This window comes from Lissotriton helveticus, chromosome 6 (genome assembly GCF_964261635.1).
Source record: "Lissotriton helveticus chromosome 6, aLisHel1.1, whole genome shotgun sequence".
Lineage (NCBI taxonomy): Eukaryota > Metazoa > Chordata > Amphibia > Caudata > Salamandridae > Lissotriton > Lissotriton helveticus.
Window position 1 is genome coordinate 737,849,029 of NC_136067.1, and position 21,894 is coordinate 737,870,922.

The window sequence follows — 21,894 nt, forward strand, 5'->3', positions numbered from 1 at the left end:
ATCTTTACTTATCACTGGATGGCGTTATCTTTACAGTAGGTCAAAAGTGTGTTGGAGAACAGCAAAGGATAATGGATCTTTCCCTGAGTAGAAATCTCAAACAAGACAAACTTTACCGGCCCAGGGCTAAGCTGTTAAGCGTGCAGTTGGTACTTCTAATTTCTTACAGTGCCAAAGTGATAGAATATTTGATTTATGTTTAGGGCACAGAGGTTTATCAATGGCTCGAAAGGTATAAATAGAGGCAAGCATCATAGGAGATGACTGTTAGGGAGGAATCTAATCCATCAAAAGAAATTATTGCAATGGGAAAGGTGAAGAAATATTATTTTCTATCATGAGCCAGGGGAGTCTAGGGTAGGGAGTATTGTAACAATGTGTCTATTTGAGAAGTGAGATACAGAGATTGATAGTTGTACCAGTTGGGAAAGTTACATTCACTTTCTTGTCTAGGAAGGCACAGTTTTAAAGGAAAATTCTCGCTCTTTTCTGTGACCGTAAGAATTCTGAGAAGAGTTTCTCTATAGTAGGGAAGAATGTAGGAGAGAGCCTATTGGAGAGGAAATTTACTAAGGAGGTCACCATAATTTTAATAGTTTCTAATCTTCTCCCGTAGGAGATATTTCTGGGAGACCTAAAAGAGAGCAGGGTTTGGATTTTGAGGATTGTTTGATGTTCGTTTGTGCACAATGGATTCCAAGCTATTGCTATTAAACCAAATGCCTACATACGTAATATATTTTGATAGCCAGAGGCAACCCAAGTCTGTGACAAGAGAATGAGTGCAATGGAGGTTGAGAGGAAGTACCTTAGTTGTATCTTTATTTAGGAAATAGTCAGAGAAGGTTGAGAAAGTATGAATGATATCCATGATAGCTGGAAATGTGTATCTCCTGTGAGGAAATCAGATTGTCATCAGCATATGTTGCAGTCTTGAAGCAGTAATTTTGAAAATAAAGGACTTTAATTTTGGGTGAATTGTTAAAGAGGCGAATAGAAGGGCCTATGGTTATGAGAAATTATAGAGTAGATAATGGACATCCTTGAGTGATGTGTTGATGAAGCGAGAAGGGAGTTGAAAGAGACCCATTAGTTCAGTAGATCTTTATTTCGATGATTAAAAACCATCATAAAAATACATATATACAGTTAAAAAACTTGAATAAATAACATTTCTGAACTTTTGTCTAAAAATTGAGATACATAGTTATAAAACACAGTATACATTCTTTCCTTGATATTAATCATTAGCATTACCCTCTTGTCATTCTTAAACTTACAGCCACTTTAAAAAAGTTCATAATGGAGCATAATGTTCGGATATCGTTTGCTCTTTGCAAAAAGAGTAAAGCCGTTTTGGCATGTCGAAACTTAGCCGCTTTCAAAATAGCCACCAAGAATTTGCGTCGAGGCATCTGATAAAAAGGACACACAAGTACAAAATGAAGGGGACACTTTGTTTGCTGCTAAAGCGCATCGCTGGACTTGCGCTCACCTGCCGTATCAGCACTTTGGAGCTCGCCGCACCCGCTCTGCGGGTGCCGCTTCGTCGTGGGTCTGTGTATTGACTCTGCTTATTTCCTGTTGGGGCACCCCTGATTGGACCTCGGGACCAGCAACGCTACAGGGCTGCGAGCGTGCAGGGACTACCTGACCCAGGTGTCCCTGCGAGACCGAGTCCACCTTCCGGTCCGCTCTCCCTGTAGCTCCACCCCCCGCCCATCGGAGGGTCGTTAAAATCAGCCCCGGACCCTTGGGACACTTTGTTTGCTGCTAAAGCGCATCGCTGGACTTGCGCTCACCTGCCGTATCAGCACTTTGGAGCTCGCCGCACCCGCTCCGCGGGTGCCGCTTCGTCGTGGGTCGGTGTATTGACTCTGCTTGTTTCCTGTTGGGGCACCCCTGATTGGACCTCGGGACCAGCAACGCTACAGGGCTGCGAGCGTGCAGGGACTACCTGACCCAGGTGTCCCTGCGAGACCGAGTCCACCTTCCGGTCCGCTCTCCCTGTAGCTCCACCCCCCCCCGCCCTTTCCAACTACTATAAACAGTGTTTGTTCTCCCGCAGCGCGGGACGCAGCGCGGGGCAAGACCGGGCTAAGAGCGGGCCGTTTGAGGCCATTCGAGGTCTGCGAGGACTGGACTGGGCCACCCTCCTTCGCTCTTTCTCCGACATTACATCGACTAAGCCTAAATAGGCAAACCAGTCCATCAGCGTAACTCCACTGCTAAGTAGGGGGATTGCCCTTGACGTTGCTAAAGTTAAGTGCACTAGGTTAACACGGAGTAAGGCCGTTAAGGGTGGCCCACCTATTAATGGTCCTATGGATGATTTTATTACCCGTACTAATCTAGCCATAGACCAAGAAATTTCTAAACTTCAGTCTCGCATCTCCCTGGAACTGGCAGCCGCTAGAAGATTGTCCCCGGTCATTGCACTCTCTAAGAAATCTTCCCTGGGACACATAGCCACCGTGGTTACCCCGGAACGTCCAGCCATTCCTCATGGTGTAGTCACGCAGGTTGATGTTCACCAGATCCCGATTCTTACCCCCTTTTCCCCGGCATTAGAGTCACCAACCCAGATAGGCGAAGCTAATTTACCTGCCGTTTCTCTCAAGCAGGTTGATAGTTCTAATTCCCCTACCCCTGTAATTTTTAACTCATCTAAGTGTAATATTAATAGTGGCAAACAGCCCAAAAGAAAACGCAATTCTCGGTCTGCTTACTCTCGTAAGAAGGCCAAAATTGCGGTAGCGCAACATCTGAAATTGACTGGTCTTCCGGTATCTAACACAATAGGAGGGTGTATCCCCAGGGAACAGCCACAACAAGAGGGAGCTAAAGAGGGGACAGCCACTGCTTCTTCCACTATCATTGCAGAGGTTGAGGGCTTACACGTAGAGGGTCTGGGAAGGAACGATGGGGAATTTATAGGTTTAGTTTGGGAAACCCTTAAGAAACGTCTTTCCCCCCTTGATCTCAGACTCTCACGCATCGAAAATAACTTGCTCGATATGGAAAAGAGCATTATTGCCCTGGCCACTCTTGGCCTGAGAAGTCTAGAAAATCAAGGCCTTCCTGTAGTTGACCCATCACCACAAGTCCCGCATCCTCCCCCTCCAGTACCAGCTTCCATACGGCCGGTTCCTAAACCACGGACCGTGGTTGTGGATCATATTACCACCACCCCCAAACCTAAGGCTCCCAAGCGCCCCATCCCTCATCCTTCAGTAAACCCTAATGTAGGCGTCCCTCTTGGACCCCTTTCCCGTGAAGCGGCTTACCAATCAACCCTGGGCCCCCCTGTCAAGAATAATTTTAGAGGGGGCTACATCGATCTTCCTCCAGAGGCTAACGATTATGTGGTGTTGTTGACGGGCGTCCCCCAGATTGGAAATGGTCAATACGAGAACCAATGGTCTCTGAAGAATAAGATAATGCATTGGCTTAATGTGAATAGACCAATCCCCAATGGCCGGAGAAGCAAAGTTTTGACGGTACGTAGAATTCCCTGGGTGGGCGCCACAAGGAAAACCAGTCCCGGGGACTGTATAGTGGTGACCTTTGATGACCCACACACGGCACACCACATTTGCTCTTGGCCCATCGGCGAAGGTTCTCTTGTTATACCTAGGCCATTGTCCTTCTTTTATCCACCTCGTCCTAGACATACACGGGAAGATGACTGGTCACTAGTACATCACCACACATGGAGGAGTCACCCTAATAACCACCAAGATCTCCCTTTATACTGGAATGGCCTCCCAACCTCGAATAGGTTTGCTGGTCTTGAGGAGGTAGATTGACTTCCAAGGCAACTTGCTTCTCAAGCAGCGGAAAAAGCTCCTTCACCTCAGGCCCTAGGGATCACGGAAGCTATTTCCGTGTTGATTGAACCTAGTGCTGTTAGCCCCCCAGGTCCAGAAGGAACGCTACATGCTTTACCTATAGAGGGGGGATTGAATACTTCATGCACTATAGCTTCCCAAGATGTAGTGGAACTGCCGGCCTCACCTCGTATGTTCCCTTTGCCACTCATTCAGATTGTCCCAATAGACAGGAAGCTGACAGGTGTAGCAATGGCTCTTAACCATCATCAGATTGAGCCACTGCAAAGGCTAAAAAGAGCGGCTACAGGGGTGTCAGGCCCTGAGCCTAATTCGGCCAAACCTGTTTATCCTTCAAGGCGGGTCCCTACAGGTGAACCTCTCTTAAAGATTGTAAGCTGGAATGTGGCAGGGCTTGCCCGTAACCTTGAAATCCCTGAATGGAACGCTTTTTTGGACCCTTATAACATCTGCCTCTTGCAGGAAACCTGGTGCTTAGACCCCAGGCACAGAGTAGGTTTTACAACCTACTTCGTCCCAGCTTCCCAACATCATGGATGCAAAGGTCGCCCTTCTGGCGGCCTTCTTATATGGGTCAGTATCGCACTAGGTTTAAGTGTAAGCCAAAAGACCACTCATTCTCCTGACCAACAGAGGATAACTATACACTGTCAAGGGGGAAGGAAGCTAGAAGTCTTTAATCTTTATCTAAGGGGGGCCAGGGGTGGGGCATCATCACTATCCTCTACAGGATTAAACAGCGATTTAGCCGCCTGCAGTATCGATTCTTATGTTCTTCTCGCAGGCGATTTCAACTGCTGCTTTGAGCCATTGGCTAGGGAGGACATTTTGGATACTTGGGATGAGGATACAAGGAGAGGTATTCCCACCCTGACCCTAGATCCGATTCTTAAATGGACGCAGAGTGCGATAGACATCAATGCACTCTGCATGGAACACGACCTGAGACCAACTAATGGACGATCCAAATCGGATTCTATGGGTGCGCATACTTATAACAGGATGGGACACACCTCCAGAATAGACTATATCATGCTGAACTATAATCTTTGGTCATTCCATCAAGACATGGAGGTCATAGCGTCTTGTGATAGTGACCATAATCCTCTTTCCTTATCCCTCACTCCGCCTTGGCAGGTTGGGAACCTAGCCAAGTCTGCCCATAAGTGGAAAACCTCCCAAGAACTTGTACCCTCAAACTGTGGCAGGCGCCTAAAGTGGGCAAAAGCAGCAGCAGATGAAGAAAGGATGGCTCAAGCAGGGACCATCATGTCAGTGGTGGGGCCGCGCCTCGATGCCTTAAGTGTCACCAGCCAAGTTGTTTTACCAATATTCACAGGAACTATTGTGGCACTAAGTGAACTGTTTACCATTCCCCAATCCAGTGCGAGGGCTGTAGTGAAAGGTGCTTCTAAGGCAAGAGATAAGTGGTATTCCTCCAAATGTCGGGTTGCTAAGGGGGAACTTATTTCCGCAGTGAAGAATAAGGACCCAGGCAATATCAGACTTGCAAGAAAATTGTACAAAAAAACTGTGGCTGAGGCTAAGGAGGCTCATGAATACACTTTTTGGAGGGAGTTAGTGGAGGCAAGTACTAGGAAAGATTCCAAAGGGTTTTGGGATCTGCTGAGAGCCAGGGACAAGCCACTTGACCTACAGCTTACCTGTAATATCCCTGGTGATGTCTGGTTTGCCCACTTCTCAAAGTTGTATTCTGTTCCACTGGGGGTACCTCAACCAAGCATGGGTCTTTTGGCCAGTCCCCCAGCTGATACTACATTTAATGACCGTCTCTTCTGCAGTGAGGAAGTTGAAAGGGCAATCAAGTGTATTGTAACCAATAAGGCTGCAGGCCCTGATGGAATTCCGGGTGACCTGTTAAAGAAATACCCATTATTGTGGAGCAGATTAATTGCTTCACTCTTGAATGAGGCTTTGCTGGGAGGTTCCCTCCCTGACTCATGGAGGGGTGCTGAGGTCGTCCCTATTTTTAAGAAAGGTTGCCGGGACGACCCAGCCAACTATCGCCCTATCAGCCTGCTTGACTCAACACAAAAGGTTGAGGGCAAAGTGGTACTAGGTAGGATCTTGCAGTGGGTTGAAGAAAACCAGGTTCTGTCAGATTTCCAGGCAGGTTTTAGAACAGGGACAGGCACTATCGAGCAGACATTTCGCCTTTTCTTGATATATTGGAAAGTGGTTGTGCTGGGGGGGGGGCAGTTTGTATTTAGTCTTTATAGACTTGCGAACTGCCTTCGACCTGGTCCCACGAGCCCAATTGTGGAATGTCCTCGACGGGTTGGGTATACCCCTTACTTGTTGGCTTTGCTTATAAAATTCCATGAAAGCAACTTTGCCCAGATTAGATGGGGTGCCCAGGGGGAAAAAACATCTTGTATCCCTGTAGATAGGGGCGTCTGCCAGGGGTGTGTGCTCGCCCCCACTCTGTTCTCTCTTTACGTTAACGGAGTGGTGGAGCATCTTCTTCAACATCCATCAGATGCACCGTTCCTGGCTGGTAGGAAAGTTCCGACGCTCCTATTTGCGGATGACACCCTTCTAATCTCAAAAACACCAGCAGGTATCCAAAAGTTGCTTTCTAGTTTTAAGGCCTTCTGTGACATCAAGGGCCTGTCTATAAATATAAGCAAGACCAAATTCCTTGTCCTTAACCCCCCCAGGAAATCTGTTGTCCCTCCTGCTCTAGACTTTGTTCCACTCGAAAGAGTCAAAGAATTTGACTACCTGGGCATCCGACTTTGTGACACTATGAGTTGGAAGGCACACCATCAAAAGGTGTTTCTGACCCATAAGAGGGTTGCAGGGGCCCTGCTCAAAGAACAACGTGCCTCATCTTTAAAACCTATTGGGGCACTATTAGACATCTATAGGGCAAGGGTGGTGAGCGCAGCACTGTATGGCGCGGAACTGTGGGGCGTACAGAGAGTTGACACCTTATCTCACCTCGAAAATAACTTCCATAAAGATCTTATGAAGTTACCCCACAGTACCCCTACAATCCCCCTCTTGCTCGATGCAGGCACACGCCCAATATCCGAGCAAGCTAGGCTACGCCCCCTTTTATTATGGGCCAGGATATGGAACGTCCCAGAATTGTGCAGTTGTGGAGATGCCCTAAGTGAACTCTTATCCCTACCAGGCTGGCATAAGGTAATCTGGCTCAGGGAGGTTAAGCGGCTCCTTTATGAGTTGGGTCTAGGAGACGCTTGGGCCAACAGAACAGCACCTTCTAAACAAATGCTAAAGAAGGCATATTGGTCATGGGTGGATAGCGAGAGATTGTGCAATCCTAACCATTGTAAATCTGTTGCTCAGTTCTTGCTAGTTAAGGAGCTTCCCTATAGAGAACTGTATCTGGACGTAATTCATAACTCGGGCGACAGATCACTGTACTTTAAATTTAGAGTGGGAGTACTTCCCTTAGGGTTGTTTACTTCCACCTGGAAACCACCATTTCAAACTGTACCATATTGCCCATTCTGTGACTCAAGGGTTGAGACTATTGCTCATCTGTTGTTTGAGTGCTATGCTTACGCGGTGCCCAGGTTGAGATGGTTGAAGCCTTTGTGTAGGAGCTTGGGCACTAGATCACATGTGGAAGCCTTATGTATATTGCGTTCAGATGCCCGACCCTTCTTTGCCTGCTGTATGGCAAAATTCCTGGGCTGGGCTTGGCGGATAAGAACTGAAAAGAAACTGTTGATACAGTAATGTGCTTTTGCCTGCATCGGTTCATAAAATTTGGCCAATAATTCACTCTTTTAATGTCACTCTGATTATGAAGACTTTTTTACTGTGTATTGTATTCTTAAATTGTTTTTACTATTGTTGTAATGTGTTGCTTTTATGATATGTTTTATATCGAAATAAAGCTTTCAACAACAACAAAAATGAAGGGTGTCCAGCGGAGACCTATTGTCGCAGCCGCAGGCACCCTTTTTCTCAATTGTTAAAGTAAAACCAGATGGATAAGACAGTATATTTGGTAACAAATTCAGCCTAAAACGACACATTAAAAACCTGTCCTGCGAGTTATACATTAAAAATTGATAGGGTTCCATACCCTCACTATTACTCACAAGACAATGAGCAGTGACTGATCTCTTCGCCAAATCAATACCAGTTCTGCAAAATGCAAACTTTTCTAGCAGCAATTTTTTGATCAGTGATTTACACGAGCTAGTAATTAAAGAAGGGTTAGTGAAAAGGTCCTTCCAGCCTACATCCTCTAGCGTAACTTTGACATAATTTAGCCATGGGATTAACGACCCCTTATCCCTTTGTAAACAATCTGCTACAATTATTCTGCTTAGTTCTGTCTCAGGATTTTCCCATATTCTAAGCGATGCTACAATGGGGTTCAACTTTACCCGATCTATAATGTGCGGGCTTCCCAGTTCGCTGTGTGCCACTGCAGCTGGAATGCTCTGCGGGATCTTAAGAATCCTCCGCAGGAACTTGTCTTCCTCCACATGCAATTTTTTTGCGTCCCGAAGCCCTAAACATCTGCTCCATACAGGGCTTTTGCGGTGCTTATGGAGCCGTATAAATTCATCTCCTGTTCTGGGCACCAACGGCCCACCCTTTGCGCAAAATTTAATATAGCACCATTTGAGGAGACCAGTTTTGCACAGCGCTCCTCAATTAGAGTGTTGAATTTAAGTGCCCCATCAAATAAAAGACCCAGATAGGAAAAAGTCTTCACCATCTCTATAGTGTGAGTCCCTATTTTAAATACAAAATTCCTACAGGGCTTTTTCCCTGCCAGCATCACAAAGCACTTGCTCAAATTACTGACAGGTCTAGAGTGTCCATGAACTTTACAAATCCATCGATCAAGCACTGTAAGCTCCGCGGAGTACGGGCAAGCTGGACCGCGTCATCCGCGTACAGAAGTACCGGAATATGGCGCGTTCCGGCTTTTGGGCAATCTGTATTCAGGGCAATAAGAGCTCTCTCCAGGTTGTTAATATAAAGAGAGAACAAGAACGGAGCAAGGATGCAACCTTGCCTCACCCCGCTAGTGCATGGAATAGGTTCGGTACTCCCCCCCCTCCATACTGTAGCGGACCCTGGCGCTGGTGTTCCAGTGTAGTTCTCTAAGGATATTAATCAATCCAAGGTCAATTCCCAAGTCGCTCATCATAGCCCATAGCTTGTTCCTATTTACATTATCAAAAGCCGCGGCCAAATCCATGAACCCCAGATAAATAGTTTAGCTACTGGCCTTTGTATATTTGGCGACTACTAAATAAAGGTTAAGACACTGATCGCTCGTTGATTTCCCTGCCCTAAAGCCGTACTGGGTGTCTACTATAGTATAGTGCTCTTCTGTCCAGTGCATAAGTCGGTCTAGTACTAGCCGGCCCAGGATTTTGGCAGAGAAATAAATCAACGATATCGGTCTGTAGCATTGGGGGTTATCTCTACTTCCCTTCTTGAATATGGAGACAATTGTGGCCGTCGACCAAGAGCGGAGCAGCCCAGTTTTAACAGCTGCATTTAGAACCCTTGTCAAAATTGGGGCCCATAGGGCCACATTGCTCAAAAACAAATCCGGAGGGGTGCCATCCGGTCCTGGGGCTTTGTTAAGGGAGAGACCTTGTATTGACTTAGTTAATTCTGCGAGGGAAAATTCTACTTCCACACTCCATGTGCCATCCCAAACCCCTTCTGGGACAGTTTCGTGAGTGTGATCATAAAGACCCTCAAAATATGTAACCCATTGTTCCGGTAATATGTTAGTTCCAATCACCGGGGCGCTGCAGTCCTGGAAGCATGGCCTGTTAATTATACTCCAGAACTCCGTCAGGTCCCTATTCTCCACAGCCTCCCTCAGGTCGGCCCACACTTCTGCTTGCAGGGCAACTTTTCTCTGTTTTAGGACAGATTTGTAGGTCTGTCTCAGGAGTGCCACTTTTGGTTTATCCCTGGGAGTGTCTTTAAGACTAGCTTTTAACTCTCTTAGTGCACGAGAGCAGTTAGTGTCAAACCATCTTGGCTGGGTTATGATCTTCCTAGGGCTTTTTACCTTCATTAGCTCATCAACCAGGTTGGTTATACACCCAAAAGCCGTAACCAGGGGACATCCCTCAATTAGTGGATCTAGGCACTCTTCAAAATATCTTTTGCCCTTTACTATTAATGATTTATACAGTGCCTGAGCGTCGATTTTTGACCACCTAAGGCGTCTCCCATGATCAGTTGCCCTCAGGGCGACATCTTCCTGTATACTCCACTTCAGTGACCCTCTAAAGCTCAATTCCAAAAATAAAGGGTTATGGTCACTGAAGGTGCTCCAGTCAATCCTTACCCCCGCGATCCAGTTTTTTGCAAAACTGGATACTACAATGTAATCTATAAAAGAAGCGCCTCCTCTACCTTTAAAAGTTGGGGTAAGGGACCCCTCATTTCCCGGGACAACCAAATCAACTGTATGTCCAAGAGCATAGGTATCAAATGATTTTCTGAGAACTAGCCCCTCAGCGTTGTGTTCAAAGTGTGGGCCAGACTCGACCGGACAGGCAGACCAATCGGAAATTACTGGTAGCAGTTTTAGGCATAGGTGACAATTTAAATCGCCCCATCACTATTACAATTGGTTCGGCCCCGCCTGACCTAAATTCTAACTCCTGTTTGAGTCTAAAATCTAATTCCTGTAATACAGTATTAGTCCCTTTACCGGCCCTGTGTTATAAATATTAAATATCAGGAGCCTCAAACCATTCCCTGAGAATTTTGCCGCCTGGAGCGTATGCGAAAACCAGGGTGGGGATGTCCAGACTCCTTCTAGGTTTAAATCTACATAGAGTGCTAAGCCCCCCGGGATTTGGAAGGGGGTGCTATCCACCGCCCAGGTCTCCTGCAAACTTATTATTTGGAGCCCACTTAGTAGGTTGCGCCAGTCTTGATTATCAAATTTCCCCGCCAGGCCTGCTACATTCCAGGACATTATCTTTAGTCCTCCCACAGACCCTTTTGCGACCTGTGCTCCCAAATTATCTACGATAGATCCATCCCTCCTTGCTAACTGCATTAATTGGGTTATTCCAACCCCCCTGCTGATGTTCCCCTACTGTATCATGAGAAATTATTTTGTCAAATTTGGCTGAGAGTCCTGCCACATTCCATGACAGTAGGTCTAACTTGTTCCACTCACTCAACGTTATCGTTCTTAGACATAAAGTGGAACCACTAACGTTTTTACCTTTGGATAATTGCACTTGTGATATACTGTCCCCGGTTTCCCCCCCCTTCCCGTCTTAGCTGTCAGTCACAATCTTCCAGCCCAGAGAAGGCCTCAAACCTATTTTGTAGCCTGATGTTCTGCAGGTTATAAAGGTTTGGGGCCTCCCTGCCGCTATGGTTACCCCCCTATTAGGTTCTGTGCTGGGGCATAGAAGAACTTGAGGGGGAGTGGTTGGATTCGGGACCTAGAATCCTGTTGAACCCAGTTACAAATAAATTCGGCACATCTTATGTCCCTAAAGTTGACGATAATACAGTCACCCTCCACTGATTTTGCTCGCCTTCCCACCCAATTGACTCTCCTAACAAATAATATCTCTGCATATATATCACTGGGTAATGGCTGATTAGCATTAAGCCAATGAATACACTTGTTTTTTAGTTCCCAGTAAGTCTCCCTTATTCCTTGTTCTAACTGTGGCACCCCTGCTAGTACCACCACATAAGGGGCTGAATCCGGTGGGAGGTTAATTGTTTTTTGACTTTGCACCATATGAGTTCTGTTTTTTTTTTGCCTCAGCTGAGGCTGTGCATGGGGGTTGCCAACCTCCACTAACTTGTCCCCGTTAACGTGGTCCATTTGGGAGACCCCTACTGGGTTGCTTAGGGGGGTTATAGCACTAGGGGCCAGTGAACTGTTAGCTGTAGCATTTAAGCTGCCTTTCGAGGGTACATTTGAATTTGATGCAACATCAGTACTTATGCCCACAACATTTTTCCCCCCTGCGTTTTGCTGCGTAACAATTGGATCTCTACTCTGATTAACCCTTGCATGTGCTGAGGAGAGCAGAAGATCCAGACAGACCAGTCTATTTTCAATACGATCCAGTCTGTCGTGTATCGGGAGGGTTATCTTTTTTACAGTATTTTCCAGTTTTTTCCAGAAGGCGGGATCCAGATCCCCTGGGGCATCTCTTTCCTTGTTTACCAATAGATTAGCCCCTACCTTCGCTACTGGCGATGTGCTTAGATCAACTACGGGCTTTAATAACAGATTCTCTCTTGGCGCAACCTCCTTAACTTTTTTACCTTTCCCCCCTGCCACTTGTGACTGCATTCCAACCTGTTTCCTTCTAGATGCTGGGCCCTGTGACTGTAATTGCTGTGTCCCTGCTACTTTGGCGCCCCTGGCTGACCTAGTCTTGATATTAGGAGAGGGCAGCCTCTAAGCATGGTTAGCCAAGTTGGGTCTGACTTCAGGACTGCCTTCAAACTGAGGTACAACACCTCTGTGCTCTAAAACTACACTCCCTACCCCCCCTCAATAGGGGGCAACATGTCCTGAAAATCAGTCTCTTAAGGGGCCGGCGACTTTGCTCGTCCCGCGCGCAGCCCGCGGTGCGTGGTGAAGGTGCTGATTAATTGCACCTGGGGCAGGGTGTTGCCCCTATGCCTTCTGGGCTCAGTAGTCCGCCCTTCTCCTGGTACGCACAAAAGTCTCCAGATACGGGAAACGCGAGAAGTGATTCCGATGCTCTATGGGGGGTGCGTGGTTCACCTCCGAGTCGTGGCCCCCGTTACTGCTGCTTCAGCCTTCTCACACTGCCAAAAGTTATTCACCCGCGGTGCGCGGTGAAGGTGCTGATTAAATGCACCTGGGGCAGGGCGTTGCGGGAAGGTGTGTCTGTGCCCCTATGCCTTCTGAGCTCAGTAGTCCGCCCTTCCCCTGGTACGCACAAAAGTCTCCAGATACGAGTGTTCGCGAGAAGTGATTCCGATGCTATGGCCAAGATCGCACAAACATAGATATGCTTTCAAGTAAGGCCAAATGACTTTGTTGAACACTTTTTCAGCATAAAGGGCTATAGCCACAATGGGGGAGTTAGAGAAAAGAGCACATTCAATGATATGGCAAAAGGTTCAATTGTTGTCACTGGCCTTTATTAAATCCCGTTTGTGAGGTATGAATAACTTTTGAAATAATTGACTCCAGTAAGGAAGACAGATATTTTGCATATATTTTTGCTTCCATTTTGATAAGGAGGATTGGACAACATTTTCTTTGGGTCCGAGTGGTCTTTAGCCTCTTTTGGGCTACAGAAATGGCATTTGTGCCAGATACTGCCCCAGAGTGAGAAAATGGTTCAGTGTTGATTCTAGGGGAACGATTATTGAGGAGGTTAGGGATTTGTAGAAATTGTAGGGAGACCATCAGGTCCAAGGTACTTTCCCACAAGGAAAGATTCAATAGTGTTAAATATTTCTTTCCTCTCTATGAGACTATTAAATTGTTGTCTTGCACTGTCAGGTAGTTGAGGTTGGGGATTAGATTTAAGAATTATAAGGCAAATTTCTTTGGTGGTTTGGATAGTGGGCATGTACAATTTGGCATAGAAATCTTTGGAAACACTTAAAATGTCACTGGTATTAGTTTTGAGTTTTCACATGGAAGCTTTGATGGAAGTAATAATAGAACCATTGATTTTGAATTTCAGATAGAACAATAGAGATTTTTCCGCTCTATAAAGATAAAGAAGATTCTTCCCTTTTACTACATTAACTCAGAGATGAGCTCTATCACTTAAAATGGAGTTGTATTCATCTTTCAATTTCCTATGGTTCTCAAGTGTCAAAGGACTTCATGATTTTGTATTTTTTAGAGAGGGACTGTAATGGCAGCATGGTCCAAAATACAGATAGATTAAATTGATAAAGATAATAGGTGCTTTGAGAAGGAGAAGTCAGCTATGAGGTAATAAATATGTGAACAACTCTACCTTCATGAGATTTTGGTGGTAGGAACTTAAAGATTACATTTCTATTGATAAGTGTGTCCATTGGCAAATTGAAATCACCACTGCAGTTGATACGAGCTGAAGGAGGGAGGGCTACCAAGTTAGAAGTAGCTAATGACCAGAGATGAGGTACATCGCCGTTAGCAGCATATATATTGAGCACATTAAGAGCCGGACTAATGTCTCCACTGTAGGGGCCTGTGTTCGAGCTCATGATCACAGGTTCAAACCCCAGTCTCTTATCTTTCTGAGGTCGATAAAATGAGTACCTTTGAGTTGGGTAACAAACATCTGTTATTCATTGCCAAGATACGCTTGGGTAAACATGCGCTTTATGCGCCTGTTATGTTATGTCATAAATCACAGAAACAACACATTGGATTATAGTAATTAGCCACCTACCATCGTTATCCTGTTCAGCAAATATTACAGACAGACATGAATTTTTGGAGATAAGTGTAATGACACAATTTGTCTTGGAGAGCGCTTGAGATAAGTGTAATGACATCTTTTTTCTTGAAGACTAATTCTGAGCATGCCAAGTCATTAACCCACGCACCCCTCATTGAGAAGGCATGCTTATACCCTATTTTATTTGCTTGGAGAAACACTATGGGCCTAATTACGAGTCTGGCAGTCCGAGGACTGCCAGACTTTTGGGGGTGCAGTGGTGGTGGTTCAGCCACAGGCACACCGGCGGTCCAACTTTCACAACTTTGGCAGTCGGACCACCATTGCACTGCCACAGCTGCCATTGTACCCATGCAGCAGCCAGGGAAGCGCCGATCCCTGGTGGTGGCGTAGTAGTAAGGGTCTCAGTAATATGCTGGTGATTCCATTGCGGCACTGCAATGCATATTACAAATTTCACGACTGGCAGCAGTGTCATGGAGGTCTTTACTCCATGAAAAGATGGTGGTCCTGAAACAAAGGCGGCTCGAAAGGGTCCCCTGTTGCCCATTTGCATGGAGATGCATGCAGGGGGGTACAACATGTGCTCCCCTGTGTTCATGCACCCCAGTTCCTGCATGGCATGGACTGTCCATGCCGTGCAGGAACTTTTTTGGTGGTGCCATTTTAAGAGGCACCGCCGGGAGACTGCCTAAAAAAACTACCAGACACGAGGAAACTCATAAGCTGGCGGTCGGTGCACACACTGCTTTAGCAGAGCAGAAATGGGCAGCCGGCATGGTGGTCTACTCCCACACTACCAAACTCATAATCAGTCCCTAAGTCACCCTCTAGCTTATGACAATATTCAGAGATTTAATGACATTTCACATGGTGTTTGAGGTCTCTGGTGTTTAAGGAGATAAAATTAATGTTGGTCATTCTTAAATGAGGATTAAATTGGAGGGATGGGTTGGAGAATTATATAGGCATAGTGTTAAAAATTGGGTTTTTGGTGTGAGCCCTGGTCAAGTAGCAACCAAAATTCTTGTCAGGATAAGGCCCAAGCAAAGCCCAAATTAACCGGTTTCTCAACTCCCTTGGTAGCGTGGCACAGAGCAGTTAGGCTTTACTTAGAAGCAATATGTAAAGTATTTGTGCAACACTTCAAACAATAAAACAGTGACAACACCACACAAAAAGGATACCACACTAGTTTAGAAAAATAGAGTTTATTCAAATAAATAAAACTAGAGCAAAAGGGCAGATATCCAATCTGCAGACCTGGAGATATGCAATTTAAGGATTTCAGTGCAAATAGCCCCTAAAAGCACAAAGCGCCAACTGTGGTTTTCGGCATCTACAAAGTGGGACAAAGTCACAAGTTCAGGCTGACCATGACGGAGCGCAGACCCGCTACAGGGACCGATTTGGGACCATTGTACACAGTATCCTACATCCTGGAGAGCAGTCTGAAAGGTGTTACTTTGCGAGGCTTCGCGTCATCCGGCATCAGTTCCGAGAAGTCCTGCAGAGAAGCTTTGCGAGGCTTGGCGTCGATTTGTGTCGGTCTTGATGAGCTGTGTGATAAGGCTTTGCAGGGATTGGCTTCACTTAGCATTGGTTCCAATTAGCTGGCAGAGTATGGGTTTGCAGCACTTTAACTGAATGGGGTACATACACAGTTAAAGGATGACCCATAACTCATAACTATGCTTTCACACTGTTCAGGCTCACACAAGTAGAATCCACCACTCATACAGGCAATGCAGTGGCAACAGGATCAAGTGTAGCTGAGAATTACGCTACTGGTATGCGTGCACTACTGTGCATTTCAGTTAATACTGAAAGAGTGCAACCCTCTCTGTCACTGCAAAATAATATGTAGCATTTACTGTAACCAGGCATTATGGGGATGTGAATGAGAGCTTCTCTAAGCTTTGTGAAAGCACTCATACAATTGTCATCCCAAGGTACCAGATCAGACACATCTTTGTGTGTCAACCTTTGAAGAGGCTTTGCTGTCAGGGAAAAGTTTGGAATCCATTTTCAGCAGTAGCCAACCATTTCCAGGATCATGCAGAATTCTTTCTGTGTAGTTGGTGGACTCATGTTTAGAATCGTTGAGATTCTTTCTGGAGACACCTTCCTTGCTTACAGAATTGCACTTTGTTCTGAGATAATTTATGTCCATTCTCAGCTAAGTGATTCAGCAAAGCAATGGTGTCAAGTCTTCAAGCCTCTAGAGTATTCGACGCAACCAACAGATAGTTGATATACTGGACTAGAACTGCATGGTGAGGCATCACAAAAAGACTCCAAATTATTTTCGCACCATGCCAAGACACGATTACCGAAACTAAAAGTGGAAAGATTCTGGCGATCGTTGTGCAAGGGAATAGAAAAGAAGGTGTGGCACAAATCAATGACAGAGAACCATACGGCCTCACATGGAATATGAAGTAGTATCACAGCTGTATTTGGTACTGCAGGACAACAAGGGACCACAATAGCATTCACCTTTCTCAAATCTTGGACAATCCTATATTTCCCATTGGTCTCATGCAAACCCATAATGGGAGCATTACATGACCTCCCCATTACTTCTCTTAAGTTTCCTTGCTCCATCAATCACAGGAGTGATTCCAGCAATGATATGAGGAGTCAAATTGTATTGTGGGGTTCTTGGAAATCCAGGTTTTGGCTTCACAGAGGCACAAACTGGTTTGACACCTTTAATAAGTCCAATATCTTTTCATGTAAAGTCCCAAACTGCAGGTGACACTGTGGGGTATTTTTACAATAGAAGTGGCGGTTCGCGGTGTTAGCCTCCTTACTCCACCACTTCTGAAACTCAGACCTGCACCATATTTACAACAATATGGTGCAGCCCTGTGTTCCCCCCTGCACTGGCACTAAATTTCGCTGCCAACGCAGGCAACCTTGCACCATAGTGCAAGGGTGTCTGCGTTCCAGGGGAAGATTGTTTATGTGCAGGAAGGTGTCCCTTCCTGCACATACACAATCTTTAAATGGCGTTTTGTAACTTCTAAGTGTGCTGCTTAATGCAGCACACATAGAAGTTGCAAAACATCATTTTTTAATGATTGTTTATGTGCTGTAAGGGATACCTTCCAGCACATAAACAATCATTGGTGTTTTGCTGTTTCCATGCGTGCTGCACAACACAGCACACAAAAAAGAGCAAAACTAGGAGAAATTGATAATTTCTCCTTGTTGCGCTAAGGTAAGACCATGTTTTTTCCTGGTCTTAATTTTGGCGCTGCCCCATATTTATGCAACCCTTGTAAATATGGGGCAGTGTCAAAATCAATGGGTGTTGCGGTGGAATGCTCACCACAACACTAATTGCCCTCCCTTTTCACACTAAGTATAGCATATAAGGGTGCCTTATTTACAATGCAGCGTTAGGCCATGTTAAGTAGCTTAATGCTGCCTTGTAAATAAGGCAAAGCCTCTATCTCCACCACAACGTCATGAAAAGTGACATTGTGGTGGCAATAAGGACTTGTAAATGTGCCCAAGTATCTCTCAACTCTGTCGACAGGTCATCTTTGGTTAACAAAGGGTGCATTCTAACATCTGATCTTTCTCTAGCAAGCTTTAAGACAACTTCTTCATCATTTGTATGGAACTCAATTCCATTTGGAGTACAGTAGATCAAACAATTTAGTTTGTATAGTCCAAGTAAATTCACAGGACTCGAATCACACACCACAAAACAATGCAGATCCTCAAAAGACCCTATTTTAACAGGTACTGCTTTTGAAACTGAGCTAGTCATTCGCTTACCTTTTACTCTTACAACTTGAATTCTTTCTCCCGAGAGGGGTAGGTTAGGGACCTCTGCTGTTCTTACAGTAGTGCAGTTAGTGCCATTGTCCGCGAGGAATGAGCAAGCTTCCCATTTACCTCACCATCTACATATGAACCACTCTGGTCTACCTCTAAGGCTGCATCAAGCAAGCAGTCTTCGTTCCCTCTCAGGTACCGTCATTGCAACAGGTCTGAACCGGAATCATCTGATTTAATCATGAAAACTGCTGAGTCATACCTTAATTCACAAATGGATTTGTATTTATATTTCAGGTCTGATTTGCACTGGATCTCGAAGCGTATGAATTCTGGTGTAGCATCAAACTTGTGGTACTTGCTTTGTTTGAGCTTGGGGCACATTGTGATTGTTAACTCTTTGTCTTTCAGTCTATTGAGTCTGAACCATATTAGTGCCCTTAGACTGTGAATTCCCTCCATTATGAACCTAACTATCAATATTTAATGTATTAAACCAACATTCATGCTTCTAATGCGCTAACTTACAGCAGATGTGACAAGAGTTTGTTTTCTTCAAAGTTGGCACATTAACACCTGTTCTGGAATCAATTGGTACACCACAACATCTACCCTGTGACTGGAAACCTTGCTGCTGAACATCATTGCCACTGCTGAGTCTGATCTCTTGGTGCAGCTTTCATTTCAGTCACCAATAGTTTCTCTTTCAATTTCTTGTGTTTAAATTCTATTTACACCACAATACTTTGCGTACCGCAGGATCGCATCAATGGGTTTACTCTGCCAACAAATTAGATGCTGCTGAATCATTGCTGTAATCTTAGGTCTCAACCCATGCACAAATCTATTCACAACATTTTCCATTTCCTTTTTAGCAACATTCTCTTTGCCACTGTACTGTTTAAAGGCCTTCAGCAATCTCCCATAATAGGTGTGAGCTGTTTCTTTATTTTCTTGAGTCGTTCCGTCAATTTTTACCCAATCAATTTCTGTAAGAGAGATTTTAGATTTCCGGAAAGTAATCTACTGATTGTATTTGTTCATTACCAGCTGGAGATGGAGCACTCAATTTAGAATCTCTTGTGGGCTATTTCAGGCCAATCTACGGCAACCTTATATTCTGTCCACAAATCACCTGGAACCACAATTTCAAACAAAGTATCCAAATCTTTCCTCAACACTTTTGAAATTTTCAAAAACATCTCAATTTGTCTGTACCACTCCACTGGATGATCTCTCAGTTTTGGGAGATCATTTGTGAAATATACAATATCAGTTCTACTCCAAGGTACATGTACATATCCTCCTCCAGGAACTTCTCTCAGGCTAACCAATAGTACTACCTCTTCTCCCCCATCCACTATGAATGGAGACATCTGTATCCTTACTTTCTTGGTTTCCTTTATCTTTGAACAGCTGCCTTCCCATTTGTCTAGTTAATTCTATTTTTTAAGGAGTTTCATTATTTAATTAATATGCAATTTCATTCGTGCCAGTCTCATGTTAGCAAAATCTTGGTCACTGACATATAAACAGTAAGTTGTCTATAAAACGTTTGATTTTTGCACATCGATCCGATATTTCTGGGAAGATTCAGTCAATGTTTCATCAGTCTGTCTGACACGTCTGGTAATATCATTCCATAAAAATAGTAGCTCCGCATCTCGGTATGTATTTGAAGGAGATAAGCTGAGTCCCAATGATCATTTTCTCTAACTTCACCTTTAATCTTGCTACCTCCAAGTCTTTCTCCTTCTCTGTATCCTGAATATCTGTTCCGCTAATGATTTGGGGTATCTAATCCTTTAAGCCAGTGTGGGCGTGGGAGAAGGGACGACCTTGACACCAGGTAATGCGGGTAAAGAGGGTTTTATTTTCAGAGTGCTTTTATGTACAAATGTCCGTCGCCTCCTCTGAGTCAAGCGGTCACGGGAGAACGCGCTAGGATCCGTGGCTGTGGTCTTCCCTCGTCTGTTGGGGCTTCGGGGAGTTGCCTCGCTGGACCCACGCCGTCTCCGTCACATACAAGAGACCAACAAAAGAGGGAGGCCGTTAGTTCAAGTCCTCTTTCAATAAGTGCACCTTTAGGGACCGGGTAGCGTGAGGGTAACCCCAGTGAACAGTGCTCTCACTTTGCTTTAGTGCACGGTGAACGAGGGGGTTGGGTAGAAGGTGCGGTACAGGGTAGGAAAGGGTAATGGAGGCAAGGAACAGAACCAAAGGGGAATGGACGAACAGGGGTTTTTTACACTATATTACACGTGAGCACTCCGGCTCCCCACCCAGGCTGCCCAACGCCACCGTACCTGTGACAGCCACACTCCTCCCTCGGGAGTGTGGCACGGCGGTGCACGGGGTCGTTGGCCTCCTGGCTCTCCTTCTCTCTCCGCCTCTGCGTCTTCTCCGCGATGTTCCTTCGGGTCGTGTACCTCTCCGTCTCCTCCACTTTCTCCGCTCGGCTCCGTGGTTGCTTCCGCCTTCCGCTCCTCTGGGGTGATCACACACCCTGTGTACATCACTTCCCTGCTTTTGGCCAATCCGGCTGCTCTGACGTTTCCAGGGGGCGGCTCCTGCTCTTCTGTTATGAACGCCCAATTAAAGGGGCCGCTGTGTTCGTCCTCTTCTTCGTGGCCGAACGGACCGTCTTTCCACCGGTCGGTCTGGAAAGAAGGAGATGGTGCAGGGTCAACAGGGCAAGGACTCCACCATTCCCGAGGGGTACGTTTTCCTACCTCAACCTCGTTACAGCCAGTCATCAATTTCCTGTGTTGTACTACCTCATTGTTCTGTTGAAGTATTTTAAACGTTTCTCCACTATTTCTGATTCAGTTTACGTCAGGTGGTGAATGCAATAGGGACATGCCAGAAGCTGGCATTCCCATCAGTACTTCTGTCCTTGGGGAATTGTAATTCATCACTGGTAATGCACTTAAGTTCGGAAGAGGTATAGGTAATAGTCTCAGAGGAAGCTTTCGGGACAAATCACTTGCTGTCTGATTTGAGGCAGAAGGTGCATTGGACACACCTGAAATGTCCCCTTGTGTTTCAGCCATAGGAGGCTGAAGAACCTGCCTTACATTTGTGTTTATGGGTGTATTAACTGCTGCATTTATTCCAGTAGGAACAGCTAATGTATGGACAGTGTTTCCCTGCACCCCAGACTTGTACAAGGACCAATAGTAACAGGAACAGTCAAGGCATCTGAAGCATTTGAAGCAATATGATTTAAAGGTACTGTCATCCCCGTATGTCCTCCTACCAGAGAAAAAGTGTGAATGTGTGTATATTTGAGTCTGCAGACACAGTAGGTGCATTAGGAATTCCATCTGGATTCGTATTTATCAGTCCCCCAGATGGAGTTTCATTGTACGTTGGCAGACGATTCAACATCAATTCATTTAAAAATGAAATGTCTAGGGCACTTTCCCTATCGTCAGCTACAACATCAGTCTTGTCTTTTTCAGCAATTTTCCTCTTTTCTTATTGTTTTCCTCTAGCTTCCCCTTTACTTCTATGACTGGATACATTCTTGTTCCCTCAGCTATGTCAGTTCTTCATTTTTCTGTTGTGCATCCCATTGAGCCTCTGCATAAATATTTATATTTATGGCTCTTTTATATTTCCCCTGATATTTTTCCTTCTCTTTCTGATGGGCTATGTGTTCCCATTCGTTTAGTGTCTCAAATTGAGTAGGTCTAAGAGGAGGCTTCATTTCATACAACCTTCTCATCAAATGTTCAATGATTCTCACATTATTTGTGCCAAATCGTGGGAAATCTAATATATCATCCTTTTCTGTGATCTTATCCATTGCTCAAGCCATTGACGTGTGATGT